The 17,331-nt window shown below is 50.8% G+C and overlaps 1 pseudogene across 1 annotated transcript; it reads left to right on the top strand.

Moving 5' to 3' along the window:
* Positions 1-3,664: 3,664 nt before the first annotated feature.
* On the top strand, positions 3,665-5,092 carry LOC309977098 (V-type proton ATPase subunit e 1-like; annotated as a pseudogene). The gene is made up of 2 exons: positions 3,665-3,722; positions 4,842-5,092. The product of its transcript is annotated as a V-type proton ATPase subunit e 1-like (transcript).
* Positions 5,093-17,331: the final 12,239 nt, after the last annotated feature.

The following is a 17,331-nucleotide window of genomic DNA, read 5'->3' as shown; positions in this document are numbered from 1 at the left end:
CACACTGCCACCCCCTCCACTCCTGCCTTTCCGGAGCTTTCCCTTGGCTGGCTTCAAGGTAACAGATACAGTGCAATGTCCAAGTGAAGGGCCCTCTTTCCTACTCCTTGTTGAGCTGAGCATGCTAAAATGCTTTATCTTGTCTTCACGTCAGCCCCATGACATAAGAATTGTTATTATGCCCACTTGTCAGAGGCCCGAGTTAAATCATTGGGCCAAAGTCATGCAGACAAGAGGCAGAACCAGATGCTAGCCGAACCTTCCCGTAGACCCAGCTGCCCCTCTGTGACCTTGGCCGCTACGCCGGGGCACACAGCACCCAGGTGCACAGCCGGAACTTCACACCTGCGCTGGATCCCAGGTCCACTCCACTTGCTGAGTGTAGGCGGTCTTTGAGGTCCCTCTCTGAGCCCCAGTGGGAGACCCACCCGCCTTGGGGACTGGTCCCACAGCTCATAGGCCTGAGCTGGGCTTCATCCTCCAACCACGTGCCCATCAGCTTCTCTCACCATCTCAAAAATCTTTTTCATCTCTGGTATCATCAAGCAAGGGAGTATAACTAAAGAATGAGGAGCCCCCGGGTTAGAGTCCCTGTGGGGTCCCTTCTGGCTGTGTGATCTTGGGCAAATTCCTTAACTTCTCTGTGCTTCCATTTCCTTATCTGTACAAGGGGCCCAATAATAGTACCTATCTCATAGAGCGCTCGCGAGGAGTCGATGAGATAGTGTGTGTAAGGTGTTTAAAACAACACCTTACACCTTGGTATTTTACACTGAGTGGTCAGGAAGGTGAGGTCAGGTCCCTGAGAAGGTGACATTTGAAAAGGGGGATGGAGGTGAGGGAGGAGCCCAGTGGCAGTCAGAGGGCAGAGAGTTCCAGGTGGAGGGAGCGGCGAGCCCCAAGGTGCTGGGGAGAGAACGTGCCTGGTCCAAGGGCCCAACGGAGGCCACAGGGAGGGAGAGCACGGGCAGGGGCGGCGAGAGCTGAGGACAGACTGGGGACAGCCATCGGGCTGTGGGAAGAACAGGCTGTGGGAAGAACAGGCTGTGGGCTATTTAATAAAGGCTGATGAATAATACAATAACAAAGGAAGCCCTGCAAATGTGTCTGATTGTATCACAATAATAAGTGAATGGTTATAAAAATAGCTGAGCAACAAAAAGTGCTCATACCAGCAATACATGGATGAACAAATGAGTGAATGAATGAACATGAAACTGAGCAGACTAGACCGGCAGAAGCCCATGCGAGCCTGGCCCTGTTTTCCGGTGTCAGGAGCCCTGGGCTGTTGGTGAGGATGTGTGTGGTTGTAAACCAAGCCCACACGGATGGAAGGGGGAGACTTTGATTTCCCTGTGCAGGAAACCTGCGAGCTGGATCCGCAGGCTGCTTCCCCAGCCCTACAGGAAAAGGATTTGTTTCTGCAAGGCCCCCGTCCCCATGTTCACCCTGCCAGCCTCGTTCAGTGATTCTAGATAAAATAGTGAAAACAGTGAAGGGGAATAATGCTCCTGCTGAGTTGCCTGGGGAGTGGCGACCAATCCTTTTCCAGCCAGAGTTTCGGAAGGCAGTGGATTGGAGGCTGGGAGCTTCAGGTGACAGTTTAAATGTCCTTCCCGCCTGGTGTTCTGGGCTTAGAAAATGAACGGAGAAGAGGAGGTCTTGTGTTTCCTCGTGTGTGTGTGTGTGTGTGTGTGTGTGTGTGTGTGTGTGTGTGTAAAGGGAGAGTCCAGGGTAAAGGAACAGCGGGGAGCACGAATACTTTCATAAGACCGAGCCACTGTACCCAGAATTAATGTGACACACACTGCATCTTTAAGATTGTATGGTTGAAACCAGACAGCCACCGTATTCCAAAAATCCTCCCCATTTCACCCGAGCCAGGCACTGTTCTCAGCTCTTTACAGATATTAACTTATCAGTCCTCAAAACAGCCTCATGCGGTAGCTACCAGTATTATCTCCGTTTCACCGATGAGGAAACTGAGGCACAGAGAGGGTAGGTGACTTACCCAAGGTCACACAGGCTGGGAGGAACAGAGCCAGGATTTGAGCCCGAGCAGTTGGGTTAAACTGCCTGCTCCTGACCGCTAGGCCACGCCACCCTCAGAGGGAGTCCCTGACCCAGGGTCGCTCACGGCCACATTTCAGGGCCACGTGACAGGATGTGACCAGAAAGGTGGGCATCAGTCTCGTAACACACTTAATTCTCCAAACTTGGCTCTGAATGGCTTTCAGAGTTCCCAACTCATGTGTCAAAACAAGAAGGGCACTCTTCTTGTTGTTGTTGTTATAAATTTATTCATTTATTTATATAGTTTTTTGGCTGTGTTGGGTCTTTGTTGCTGTGTGCGGGCTTTCTCTAGTTGCGGCGAGCGGAGGCTACTGTTCGTTGCGGTGCGTGGGCTTCTCATTGCGCTGGCTTCTCTTGTTGTGGAACACGGGTTCTAGGCGTGCGGGCTCAGCAGTTGTGGCACACGGGCTTCAGTAGTTGCGGCACGCAGGCTCAGTAGTTGTGGTGCACGGGCTTAGCTGCTCCGTGGCATGTGGCATCTTCCCAGACCAGGGCTCGAATCTGAGTCCCCTGCATTGGCAGGTGGATTCTTAACCACTGTGCCACCAGGGAAGTCCAAGAAGGACACTCTTAAAAGCAAGTCAAGAAAGAAAGACGGTCCAGGAAACCATTCCAAATCGGAGGAGACAAAGGAACGGGGTAACTACACACACGTGGGTCCTGGACCCGGGAAATAAAGGCTTCTTAGAGGCTTCTCTGGGCTGACCTTGAGAGTGAGCTGTGGCTTACACAGTAGTATTGTGACATGTTAGAGTACACGAAATATACTATGATGCCCTAATAGTACAGGCCAACCTTGGTTTATTGCACCTCACTGCACTTCGTGGATACTGTGTTTTTTACAAATTGCTGGTTCGTGGCGACCCTGCGTCTAGCAAGTCTACCAGCGCCATTTTTCCAACAGCATTTGCTCACTTCCTGTTTCTGTGTCACATTTTGGTAATTCTCACAGTCTTTCCAACTTTTCCATTGTTGTTATATTTGTTGTGGGGATCTGGGATCAGTGAGCTTAAGGTGACTCTTGTAATTGTTTGGGGCGCCCCGAACCACACCCATGTTAGAAGGCAGACTTAATCCATAAATATCGTGTGTGTTCTGAGCAATCCACAGACCAGCCGTTCCGCCCTCTGTCCCTCTCCTCGGGCCTCCCTATTCCGAGACACAACACTACTGAAATTAGGCCAATTAATAACCCTGAAACAACCTCTCAGTGTTTCAGGAAGAGTTGTACGTCTCTCACTTTAAAGCAAAAGCTAGAAACGATGAAGCTTCCTGAGGAAGGCTTGTTAAAAGCCAAGACAGGCCCAAGTCAAGGCCTCTCTTGCCAAACTGTCAGCCAAGTTGTGAATGCAAAGGAACAGTTCCTGAAGGAAATTAAAAGCACTGCTCCGGTAAACACACTGATGGGAAGAGGAAACAGCCTTACTGCCGATATGGAGAAAGTCTGAGTGGTCTGGATAGAAGATGAAACCAGCCACATTCCCTGAAGCTACAGCCTAATCCGGAGCAAGGCCCCAACTCTCTCCAGTTCCGCGAAGGCAGAGAGAGGGGAGGGAGCTGCAGGAGGAAAGTCTGAAACAGAGGTCGGTTCATGAGGTTGAAGGACAGAAGCCGCCTCCGTAGCACGGAAGTGCCAGGTGAAGCCGCAGGTGCCGAGGGGGAAGCTGCGGCTCAGGTCATCCATGAAGGTGGCTGCACTGAGCAAGAGATGATCACTGCGGAGGAAACAGCCATGAAGAACATTCATGGTTCATGGGAAGAGGTCGATTCCAGCCCTCGTGGACAGCTTTCAGGGGTTCAGGATTTAGTGGAGGAAAGAACTGCAGATGTGGTGGAAACAGCAAGAGAACTAGAATTAGAAGTGGAGGCTGGGGGCTTCCCTGGTGGCACAGTGGCTAAGAATCCACCTGCCAGTGCAGGGGACACAGGTTTGAGCCCTGGTCCGGGAAGATCCCACATGCCACGGAGCAACTAAGCCCGCACGCCACAACTACTGAGCCTGCGCTCTAGAGCCTGCGAGCCACAGCTACTGAGCCCACGTGCCACAACTATTGAGCCCGTGCGCCTAGAGCCCGTGCTCCACAAGAGAAGCCACTGCAATGAGAAGGCCGCACACCGCAACGAAGAGTAGCCCCTGGTCGCCACAACTAGAGAAAGCCCGTGCGCAGCAACGAAGACCCAAGGCAGCCAAGAATAAATTAGTTAATTAAGAAAACAAAAGTGCACTGGAAATAACGTTTAAAAAAACAAAAGTAGAGCCTGAAGACGTGACTGAATTGATGTAATCTCATGATAAAACTTGGATGGATGAGCAGTTGCTTCTTACAGATGAACAAAGAAAGTGGTTTCTTGAGATGGAATCTACTCCAGGTGAAGATGCTGTGAAGATTGTTGAAATGACAACAAAGGATTTAGATTTTTTTTTTTTTTTTTTTTGCCACGCCGTGCGGCACGCAGGATCTTAGTTCCCCAACCAAGGATGGAACCTGCGCCCCCTGCCGTGGAAGCGCGGAGTCCTAACCACTGGACCGCCAGGGATGTCCTAAGGATTTAGAATATTATATTAACTTAGTTGATAAAGCAGGGTTTGGGGAGACTGACTCCAATTTTGAAAGAAGTTCTATTTTGGGTCAAGTGCTATCACACAGCACGATATGCTGCAGAGAAATTGGTCACCAAAGTCAATCGATGCGGCAAACTTGACTGTGCTCTTATTTTAAGAAATTGCCGTGAGTGAGGCGGCGGGGCAGGGCTGGCCCCTCCCCCAGCAACCACGGCGTATACCGGCCTCACAGTGCCTCTCAGCGTGATGAGCGTGTTCTGGGGCTTCGTCGGTTTCCTGGTGCCGTGGTTCATCCCTCAGGGTCCCAACCGGGGAGTTATAATCACCGTGTTGGTGACCTGTTCCGTTTGCGGCTACCTCTTTTGACTGATTGCAATTCTGGCCCAACTCAACCCTCTCTTTGGACCACAGTTGAAAAATGAAACCATCTGGTACCTCAAGCATCATTGGCCTTGAGTAAGAAGACCTGCTCGCCAGGGCTCAGTCTTTGAGGTCACGAAGAGGACTCCTCTAGATGGAAAATCACCTCCATACCCAGACCACCTTCCTTGCCTCGCCCACTTTGGCCGTCAGCTGCCTTAAACGTTCCCACCACATTTGAATATCTTATTCTACAATGCAGTATTTTTTCCTGTCGCCTTTTTTGCACTTTGATGAATGATGTGCGTATTGGATCTAAACTGTGCTGCCTCTATAAAATGTTTACGTACTCTTCCGAGATAGAAAGTGCTGTTCTTCTGAGAAATAACGTTACTCTCTCCTTGGAGACTGTGGATGTGAAGATGACTCCCGCCTGCTCACAACGTGAGAATCAGCGAAGTGTTTAAAAACTGTTACATGACAATAAGACTCCAGCGGGGCAGTCAGTAGGAGAACATGTTCAGAGGGAAAATCTGTCCCATCAGAATTATACCAAAGTATATTTTCAGGATGAGTTTCTTATTTCTGTGGTCCTTTGGAATAAATTATTTTTCTGCTCTCTAAAAAAAAAAAAAAATATTGCCACAGCCATGCCATCCTTCAGTAGCCACCGCCCTGATCAGTCAGTGGCCATCAACACCCACGCAAGACCCTCCACCAGCAAAAAAGAGGACGACTCGCTGAAGGTTCGGATGATGGTTAGAATGTTTTAGCAATGCAGTATTTTTAAATGAAGGCACGTACATTGTTTTTTCAGACTTAATGTAATTGCACACTTAACAGACTACAGTATAGTGTAAACATAACTTTCATATGCACTGGGAAACCAAAAAATTCAGGAGGGCTTCCCTGGTGGCGCAGTGGTTGAGAGTCCGCCTGCCGATGCAGGGGACACGGGTTCGTGCCCCGGTCCGGGAAGATCCCACGTGCCGCGGAGCGGCTGGGCCCGTAAGCCATGGTCGCTGAGCCTGAGCGTCCGGAGCCTGTGCTCTGCGGCGGGAGAGGCCACAGCAGTGAGAAGCCCACGTACCGAAAAAAAAACAAACAAAAAATTCAGGAGATTTATTGCAATATTTGCTTTATTGCAGTGGTCTGGAATCGAGCCAGCAACATCTCTGAGGTTCGGCTGTATTATACTCTGGTAAGATGCTAAATTTACTGATTTGGGTCATTTTATTGTATTTAGGTAATAGAAAGTCGTGTTCTTAGGAAACACACACCAGAGTGTTCAGGGAGAAAAGTGGCTGATGTTTGCAACTTACGTATTTATTATATTTACATGAAAGCGTATATAGGGAAAGAATGTAAACTGTAAATGAATCTGGGTGAAGGTACACGGGAATCCCCTCTATTATTGCAACTTTTCTGTTGTAATTATACCAAAATAAAAAGTTACAGAAAATAACAACCAAAAAAAAGGAAGTAGCCCCAAATCTGTGATGTGGCAGCGCGGCCCGGCACCTGTCTTTAAGATTCTCGACATCCACCGACACTGAAACACACCCGTGCACTCTCAGTCCCCCAGTGGCTGCCGCAGATTACCACGTTCAGGGGGGTGGCCCATTGCTCGGATTGTTTGAGAGGCCCCGGCTGCCCTGGACATCCTCGCCTCTCCCTCCCAGCTCCAGAGATGCCAAAAGCACCCACTGTGTGCCAGGCACTGGAGCTGACCCTGGTGGTTCCAGGGTCAACGAGGCAGACCCCGCCCCCGCCCTCGCCCTCAGGGAAGCAACAGACACAGGACAGGAATTTCAAGGGTGAAGGAGGGTCCAAGGAGAGGTGCTCCAGGAACCTACTTGTCCGGAGCAGGGTGGGAGCGGAAAGGCTTCCAGGTGGAAATAATTTACACCAAGGCCCAAAGGAGGAGAGGGAGCAAAATGCTTCCCGGCAAATCTGTGAGTTAGGTACCCTGAGCCCATTTTACAGGTGGGAAGACTGAGGCTCCAGGCGTGTAATTAACTTGCCCGAGGTGCTGTGGCTAGGACGTGGTGGCCTTGGGATCCACACCGGAGCAATGCCACACCCTCCTAAGAGCAAGAGGGGTGACATCTATGGGGAGACCAGAACCCACTCCAGGAGAGGGGCCACCCCTTCCATCCCCAGGAGCCAAGCATGGAGATGGCTAACAGGATTTTCAGGAACCACTGTCTCTAGTGTCTACTTTTTGCTGAGCTATTTCCCCAGAAATTCTATAAGAATTTCTTTAAGAGCCAGATTTCTTCCCCCTGATAATGAAATTGGAGTGATCACACCAATGGGAAAATTGGGCCCAAGGTCCCCACTCAACCTGATCTTTCAACTTCTCAGCCGTCTACCTGCCGGAGCTGCCTGGATGTCCGGGAAGCAGGGGAACACCGCAGACAAGGATGCCCAGGTAAGGAATCTGCGTGCGGGGCAGGCCCAGCCCTGCCACTTAGAAGCCCTGACATCTTGAGTCTAAACCTCCACCTTCCTGTCCCTAAAATACAGACAGTAATAGTGCCCACAGCCTTGGCTCAGGGCTGGACAAACTTTATGACGATGGCGGTAATGTTGATCAGAATGACGATGATTTTGAGGCTGAAACACTTCATTTTCTCCATTCGTGGCCCAGATGCTAAGGAACTGCGTCCAAATCTCACTGTTTGGCCAGCTCCTTTCCTTCCAGACTGTGTGGGTTTGTTTTTCCCCTTGTTTCTTTGCCAAGAGCAAGAGTCACAAACCTCACCACCTGCCCCTTTGGAAGAGAATTATTATTTTAACCAAAAGAACAGCGATGGCAAACCTTAGGGGACCTTAGGAAAACCCTAAAGTATCAGCAGGCATGGGTGCCAGCAAACCTCAGGCTCCACGTCTCACCCCTTAGTAGCCTCTTCCTGTGTCATTGCTACATTGGCCCCAGGGGCTTGGGGACCTCACCCCAAAGTATAGTCGAGGAGAGACAGTTCAGAAGCTGGCCCCTGGGAAGATTCCAACAGTGTTTTCATTTGGGCTGGACCTGTGTGGCCTCAGCTCACCTGGGCAGCTGCCTTTCAGAATGGCCCCAGGAGGCTCTCTCTTTGACAGTGGTCTTCAGTGATTAGTATAATGGTCACAGGACAACTGCATCTCCTGACCCCAGGAGAGGGGACATCCCAGGTTGGGGCCGCTCCTTCCATGCCTGGGAGGCAAGGATGCAGGTAACTAACAGGGTTTTCAGGGACCACCGTCTCTAGTCTCCACTTTTTTGCCGAGCTATTTCCCCAGAAAGTCTATAGACTAAGAACCAGATGAAATTGGAGTGATCACACCATCCTCAGCATTTAAGATGGCAATGCCAAAATTTTGTGGCTGTGTAGAGATGCACCACACTGCGTGACCACGTATCCTAACTTCCGGCAAGAAGGCAAGACTTAAGGAATCGCAGTGTGAATAATAAGGCTGCTCCAACACTGTCTACGGATGGCGCTCGTTCATCCACAGACGCGTTCTCAGAGTGCTTACTCTTCGCTGAGCGCCGCCGATGGAGTGGTTCCCAAAGGTGCCGTGATTCAGGGATGCTGGGCGGTGGACCCGCCAACACCCTCGAGAATGGCAGTCGGGGGCGGGCGGTGCCACGAAGTGGGCGCGTTCATGTGTGCAGTCAGGGAGGCTTCCTGGAGGAGGAATCCGGTCTTTATCCTAGGAGCAGTGGGCTACGGCAATTGAGGTTTTAATCAGGGCGGGGGACATGATCACATTTGCATTTTGGAAGCGTGTTCTGGCTGCAGTGTGGAGAATAGATGGTTGGAGTTCAGAGTGGGAGCCAGGGAACCCGGGAGGAGACCTTAGCCCAGCCCTGGTGAGAGGCCCACAGCCAAGTATTTCTAAAGTGCTTCCCTCCACTTCTGGGCGGTGTGGCCGAGGGGATGGAGAGAAGTGGGTGGGTTGAGAGATACTGAGGGGGCCACCCTGACAGGACTTGGGGGTTCACGGGCTTTGGGCAGAGGGAGAAGGCAGGGTCACAGTCACCTCCAGGTGACTGGCTTAGAGAAACTGGTCCAGGTGGTGTCTGCCTGGCCAGGTAACTGAGATGGGAGGGGGAAAGAAAAATCTTTGTCGTGGTAAATTTAAAAAATACAAAACATAATCTGCAGTACAATATCCTTGTTTTAAAATGTACAAGAAAAAGACTGAAAGGAAATTCACCAAAGATCAACAGAGGTTCTCTCTGAACACGGGATTCTCCTCTTTCTACCTTTTTCTGTTTCCCAAATGATCGCTAATGACCATGTACTAATACAATAATTAGGGAAAACCACAAGTGAAAATCGATACGCATTCGATCGATTCTAGGACAATCCTTGCCTCTGATGGAGGTCGTTTTTCAGTTTTTTCCAGAGAGTAAGTCTGGCTGCTCAGAGCAGGGAGAGAAAAGTCCCATAGTTGGGACTCCATAGTTTAACCTCACCCATTTCCACCAGGAGCTGCCAGCCAGGCTCTGTCCTCACCATCTCTGCAAGAAATTTTTGCTCCATTTGTTAAATCCAGGTGTGTGGATTGTATTCTGAATTCTAAAAGAGTTTTCTTTTTTGAGTTCAGTGTCACATTTGCTCCCTTGCTCTCCCAAAGCAACGTGCAAAGCACACCACACTCCTAGTGCTTGACATCTTCCTGCGGTACTTGGGCCTTTCTAAAAAAGTGAGGTGTTCCCTTCCCTGGCTTCAAAAACGTGGAGAGGTGCACTGTTGTCTTTCACGCCTGACCCCGAGAAGATAGGATTTGGGTGCGGAAGGGCCACTCGGAAGCAACCTCCCCCGTAAATCCCATCTGTTTGCTCAGGAAGGACAAAAGGTTGAAACGTTTTAAAATGTGAGCCTGAGGGACTGAGTCCGGCACAGGGGGACCCTGCCGACCGTCTGGGGAAGATCGCGGCCCCATTCCAGGGAGATGAACCCCCCAAATGCAAATGCAGGGGAAGGAGGCCGTGCTCCAGGCCTCTGCGGCCTCCAGCCAGTGATTGCCAAAGGGCTTTCCCCCACCGTGGGTGCAGCCAGGTGCTGTAGCACTGGAGGCCCGGGAAGACCTTGACCCCTTTGGTTCTGCAAAGGGTTGGACTTTTAGTTGCGTTCCTGATCCGAGAGTCCAGAACTGAGCCTGCATGAGAGGTGACTGTCCCTCCTTAAAGGACTTTGGAAGACAGCGTTCTTCCGCCTTGACAAAAAGCAGCAGTAGTAAGAGTCATCGTAGCAATAATACTAATAGTAATAATACTAACAGCAGTAATGATAGAAGCTGTAGCAATAGCAGTGTACTACTGATTGTAGTAATAATGGTAATAGTATTAATCGTAGCAATGATAACAATGCTAGTAATGATAGTAATAGCAGTGGTAGTCATAACAGTGATGATAGTATTAATACTGGTAGCAAGAGTAACAATAGTCATAACAGTGGTAATGATGGTAGTAATAGTATATTTTTTTTTTAAAGAAGATGTTGGGGGTAGGAGTTTATTAATTTATTTATTTTTGCTGTGTTGGGTCTTCGTTTCTGTGCGAGGGCTTTCTCTAGTTGTGGCAAGTGGGGGCCACTCTTCATCGCGGTGCGCGGGCCTCTCACTATCACGGCCTCTTTTGTTGCGGAGCACAGGCTCCAGACGCGCAGGCTCAGTACTTGTGGCTCACGGGCCCAGTTGCTCCGCGGCATGTGGGATCCTCCCGGACCAGGGCTCGAACCCGTGTCCCCTGCATTAGCAGGCAGATTCTCAACCACTGCGCCACCAGGCAAGCCCGGTAGTAATAGTATTAATAGTGGTGGCAGGAGTCATAGTAGCAGTAGTGATCGTAGTGATCGTAATCATGGTAGTAATTAGTAGTAATAATATAGCAGGAGGAATAGTAAGAATTGTCATACTACTACTGCCAATAATAGCAACTCCCACTTACTAGTCGCTCTGTCCCAGACGCTGCTGGGAGCACGAGACAGAAATGAACACCTTACTCTCCGTGGCACCTGTGAGAAGGGTTCTGCTACTACTGTCCTCTGTTTGTAGATGAAGAAACTGATTTCCCCAGAGTCTCCCAGCTGTTAAGAGGCAGGGCCAGGATTTGCGCCCAAACCCGTGTCACTTCCCAGGCCCGGTGTGTGTTCGCAATCCGGCTGCCCAAGAGAATCACGGGACGCAGCTAAGGCCCGGCCCCGTGCCAGGGACTCTGCGGCCTGCGGGGAGCCTGCGGGGAGCCTGGTGCGGTTTTGTGCCGTAGGCTCCCAAGGGGATGCTGGCACTCAGCCAGGGTTGACCGTCACCACGCTACACAGTAGCGTGGTGCCTCCTCCGTCGGGGAGGCAGCAGGACCCACAAAGGTTATATAGCTTATCACCCACTCATCGGCTTTCTGATTCAAGAGGTCTGGGTGGGGCCTAGGAACCTGCATTTCTACTAAGTTCTCAGGGGATGCTGATGCCGCTGGCCGGGCACCCCACTCTGAGAAGCCCTGCTCGGCCCAGATCCCACCTCCCGGGCAGAAACATGGTCCATGCGTCTGTGCATCCACTCAGCAAACTCTAGCGAACGCCGACTGCATGCCAAGCCCTCCGGCAACTGAGTGATGAAGCAAAAGGAGAGCTTACACGTGTGCATCCGCCCTTCCTCCCCCGGCAGCGTGGAGCACGCGGGGGTCATGCGGGATAAAGGACAGTCTCTTCCCAGGGCTGGGCTAAGGGCTTCTCCCGGGTTCCCTGGCTCCCACTTAAGGATAAGGGATGGTCCTCGTTACACGGACTGGATGGGAGGGGGAGGGGCTGCCCTGACCCGCGGCGCAGCGTGTGGGCTGCTCCTTTGTCCTCAGCCCCCGAGCTAATCCACCGTCCAAACGTCCCCTCTGAACTGCTTACATAAGTGTTCCCTGAGGCCCGGAAACTTCCAGATGGGCCTGTGGCCCATCCCACCAGCTGCTTCTGGGATGTCAGCCCCGGCCTCTTTCCTGGGCCCTGGAATTCCTGGAAGATCCTGACATGCAGCAGCTGCTGAAGTGTCTGGGAAGGCCAGGCGTGCAGAGGGAGCGCGTCAAGCAGGCCTTGTGCTCCTGGCTCCTCCCACAGGCAGCTGCAACGGGGAAGAGCTGGGTCCCTGTGACCCCGGACATCTGGCCCCAGCACACACCAGCGTCGCGGAAGCCACGCCAGCCACCTCCCCTCAGCAGAACACTCTGTCCTTGTCCCTCCTGTTCTGCTTTCCGGGGCCCTCAGTGACGAATCTCCTCCCACCTGCCCTCAAGTCACCCTCACGGCCACATCCAGGGGACCACTGGAGTTCCAGGCCTCCGGGTCCTTCAGAATCACCTGGGAAGCTGGCTTAAAATGCCCATTTGGGGGCTGCACCCAGAGAGCCTTGTCCTGTAGGTCTGGGAGGGGTCAGGGGATCTTCACTTTTGATGAGGTCCCCAGGCAATGCAGGGGTTCCTCAGACCACACATTGAAAAACACTGACACAGCCGGTATACTCTCATTTTGTACAATATATGATATGTATAGGCAAGGGAGGCTATCTATTTTATATCTATATATGTATACAGATATTTCGATATTTATTATATTAATTTCCTAGGGCTGCCATAACAAAGTACCTAAACTGAGTGACTTAAAACACCAGACATGGGGCTTCCCTGATGGTGCAGTGGTTAAGAATCCGCCTGCCACTGCAGGGGGCATGAGTTCGAGCCCTGGTCCGGGAAGATCCCACATGCTGCAGAGCATCTAAGCCCATGCACCACAACTACTGAGCCTGCGCTCTAGAACCCGCGAGCCACAACTGCTGAGCCTGTGTGCCACAACTACTGAGGCCCGCGTGCCTAGGGCCCATGCTCCACAACGAGAAGCCACTGCAATGAGAAGCCCCGCGCACCGCAGTGAAGAGTGGTCCCCGCTTGCTGCAACTAGAGAAAGCCCACACGCAGCAACGAAGACCCAACACAGCCAAAAATAAATAAATTAATTAAAAACAAAAACAAAAGAAACCCAGATATATATTTTCCCAGTCTGGAGACCAGAAATCCAGAAATCAAGGTATTGGCAGGGTCACCTCCCTCGGAAGGCTCTAGGGGAAGATCCTTCCAGCTGCTGGTGGCCCCAGACTTTCTTTGGCTTGTGGCCGCATCCCTCCAAATTGGACTTCAAACAGAAGGATGGGGAAGGTGCCTGAGTTCAGTTCCACCCCAGGAACAGAGCCGCAGGCTGGGTCCCTGGCCCCTCTTCAAAGCAGTCAGGCTTTGCCCTACAGCCAGCAAAGTGGCTGATCATACGACAGGTTTTTCTGAGACCGCACATTTCCAGCTGGCATCTGCCTGTCAACACCTACAGTCCTCACCCCCCGCCCCATTCCCCTCCCTCCTGGCGTCTCCTGCCAGCTCCTTTCCTTCCCCTCTGACGCCTGACCCTGGGCCTCTTCCCTCCCCCTTGGACCGACCCTCCTGAAAAGCTTTAAGCGCCATTAACGTGCAGGTCACCCTACATCCCCCTTCAGCTTTTGCCTCCCTGAGTTCCAGGTCCATAGAGTTCCAGGGCCAACCACCCACTGGCCTGCCCACTCAGATGTCTTCCAGACACTTGGCTTTCCGGTTATGAAGGTAGCAAGCCTCTGAGCCTATCTGAGCCCCTGCTAGTAACCGTGACCTTGGAGGGCTGCTGTAAGATGCAGCAATAATGCTAAGCACAGGGCAGGCGCCCAGAATCAGAGGTGAGCATCTCACGAGGCAGATGTAAAGTGCACACCCGCCCTTCCAGGTTGGAGTGCCCAGAGCTGGGAAACAGGGCCTCGGCCAGGTTCTCCCACCTTCCCAGGTCAGAGGAGGCAGCTGCTCTCCAAGGTTCTTGGAAGGACCCTTCCCTTTATTCTCTGTTGCATGAAACTTAAAGCCAGTGGGGAATCCTTCCTGTCCTCCAGCATAAGCTTTGGGATTTAAGTGGCAGTCGGCCCTGGAACGGAGCTCGAGGACTTGAACTGACTCTTACTAAAGTGTAAATGACTGACAGCAGATCAGTTCCCAAGAAAGAGCAAGTACCAGGACCCTGGCCTTGGGGTCGGGGGAGCAGGCACCCCCACCTACAAGGGGCACCTCCCAAAGGAGGCGGTACAGAATTGCCCACCACTAGGGGGCAGCAGAGCACCAGGGATCAGTTTACAAATACAAAGGGAGGGGTCTGAATTGGTACTTTGATAAGTTGTGAAACTCCTGCCCACCCCATCTAGGCAGCCCCTCTTCTTCCTCCCAAGTGAATCCACGTTCTCTCCAAGCATCCCCCAGGTGGAGGTCCAGAATGGTCCCAAATGAATCAGGAACCTCATTCCTCACATGCAGGTTTGCCCAACTAGAGAAAGCAGCACATTACACCTTATTCAGGTCATACGGACCAGCCCTAATACTGCTGACTTCCTATTGCCTCAGACCAGCAGAGTCAGCCTCACCTGGAAGCTCGCTGGAAATGCAGACTCTCAGGTCCCACCCCAGACCCACAGCATCAGACTCTCTGAGGGTAGGCCCAGCAATTTGTTTTTGTTTTATTTATTTATTTATTTTATTGAAGTATAGTTGATTTACAGTGTTTGTTAATTTCTGCTGTACAGCAAAGTGACTCAGTTATACGTATATATGTTCTTTTTCATTATTCTTTCCGATTGTGGTTTATCATAGGATATTGAATATAGTTCCCTGTGCTCTACAGTAGGATCTTGTTTATCCATTCTTTTTTTTATTAAGATAGATTTTATTCATTTTTATTTTATTTTATTTATTTATTTTTGGCAGGGTTGGGTCTTTGTTGCTGCACACGGGCTTTCTCTAGTTGAGGCGAGTGGGGGCTACTCTTCATTGCGGTGCGCAGGCTTCTAATTGCGGTGTCTTCTGTTGTTGTGGAGCACAGGCTCCAGGCGCACGGGCTTCAGAAATTGTGGCACACGGGCTCAGTAGATGTGGCTCATGGGCTCTAGAGCGCAGGCTCGGTAGTTGTGGGCTTAGTTGCTCTGCAGCTTGTGGGATCTTCCCGGACCAGGGCTTGAACCTGTGTCCCCTGCATTGGCAGGTGGATTCTTAACCACTGCACCCTATCCATTGGGAATGGATAGGGAAGCCCTATCCATTCTATATATAGTAGTTTGTATCTGCTAATCCCAAATTCCCAATTTATCCCTCCCCCATCCCCCCTCCCCCTTGGCAACCACAGGTGTTTTCTCTATATCTGTGTCTGTTTCATAGGTAAGTTCATTTGTGTCATTTTTTTTTTTTTTTTTTTAGTTGCAGCACGCAGGATATTTAGTTGCGGCATGCGGGATCTAGTTCCCTGACCAGGGATCAAACCCGGGCCCCCTGCATTGGGAGTGTAGATTCTTAATTGCTGGACCACCAGGGAATTCCCTGTGTCATATTTTAGATTCCACATATAAGTGATATCATATGATATTTGTCTTTCTCTTTCTGACTTATTTCACTTAGTATGATAATCTCTAGGTCCATCCATGTTGCTGCAAATGGCATTATCCTGTCCTTTTTCATGGCTGAGTAGTATTCCATTGTGGATACATACATCTTCTTTATCCATTCATCTGTTGATGGACACTTAGGTTGTTTAGGCAGTTTGGGTTTTAACATCCCTCCAGGGCATCCTGATCAGCTCAGGGTTGAGAACCACTGCTTTCAATGTAGCAGGCAAGATGGTAACACTGGTTCGTGTTCAGTCACGTGTCAATACTGCTCTGAGGAAGAAAAGCCCAGTTTGGTCCAGTTTGCTGCAAGGATGTTGTTCTGGAGCAGGGATCCAGCCCGGCAGGACTTGGCCCGAGCTGGGCCAGGTGGGTGGTTAATGTGAAGGACGAGTGGGTCAGTTATGGCCATACAGCATCGTGACCCAGTCCCTAATCCACTCCCAGGAGGAGGAAGTGGAAAGTGGTCTTCGGGTTGTCAGTTCTCCAAAATGAGAACATCTACAGCTAAAAAGGAAGCCCAGTCCTTTTCCTGACACTAGAATAGAGGCTGCCCATCAGGGGTGTTCAGGAAGGAGGGGAACCCCTTACCTGGGTTCAAATCCCTGCTCTACATTTAGAAGCTGGGCCACCCTATTCAGTGATTCAACCTCTCTGATCCCCAGCTCCTGCCCTATACAATGGGGACGACAATAGTACACACCATATAAGCTTGTTGTGGGGACGAAATACGATAGTTCATGTGACACTCTGGCCAGAGTAAGTGCTCGACAGGTGTTAGTGAGTTTTTAATAAATGGGTCGTTTAAGTTGCAAAACTCTATGGTTTCCCAGTCAGTCCGGCTGCTCCTTAAAAAGTTATAGAGTTACTGTATGATCCAGCCATTCTACTTATGCACCCAAGAGAAATGAAACCTTAGGTACACACAAACTTGCACACGAGCGTTCATAGCAGCACTACTCACAGCATCCCAAAAGTGGAAACAACCCAAATGTCCATCGACGGATGTATGGATAAGCAAAACGTGGTCCCTCCACAGGATGGAATAGGATTTTGGCCATAAAAAGGGATGAAGCACTGACACAGGCTGCAACGTGGATGAACCTTGAAAACGTTATGCTCGGGTGAAAGAAACCAGACACGGAAGACCACGGCCTGTAGGCTTCCATGTATATGAAACGTCCAGAAGAAAATCCATAGGGACAGAGAGCAGATTAGTGGTTGCTGGGGCTGGGATGGGGGTGGGGGGATCGGAGGGGGATGGCTAAGAATACAGGGATTCTTTTAGGGGTGATGGAATATTCTAGAAGTCATTGTAATGATGGTTGCAAGACTCTGAATATGCCAAAACCCACCCAATTGTGTACTTTCAAAGGGTGAATTGTGTGGCATGTGAATTATATCCCAAAAGAGCTCCTTTAAAAAAGCCCATGTAGGGCTTCCCAGGTGGTGCAGTGGTTGAGAGTCCGCCTGCCGATGCAGGGGATGTGGGTTCGTGCCCCGGTCCGGGAGGATCCCACATGCCGCGGAGCGGCTGGGCCCGTGAGCCATGGCCGCTGAGCCTGCGCGTCCGGAGCCTGTGCTCCGCAACGGGAGAGGCCACAACAGTGAGAGGCCCGCATACCGCAAAAAAAAAAAAAAAAAAAAAAAAAGCCCATGATTTGCCCATGAGATGCCCTAAAGCTATTTTTTTTATTGTTAATGAGGGGTGGGGAGGGAAAGAGTGACCTGTGAACATTTTGATTTTTTTCCCAACTTGACCCCTGAGCAAAGAAGTTTCGAAAAGGTACCCGAGTTCAATTTCATCTCCAAGTTAGGGCTCTGTCCTGCAGCCCCTCCTTCAAGGTCAACCCTTCATAACA

Source organism: Leucopleurus acutus (assembly GCF_964270905.1).
Source record: "Leucopleurus acutus genome assembly, chromosome: 20".
Taxonomy (NCBI): Eukaryota; Metazoa; Chordata; class Mammalia; order Artiodactyla; family Delphinidae; genus Leucopleurus; species Leucopleurus acutus.
This window is presented reverse-complemented; position numbering and strand designations above follow the sequence as displayed.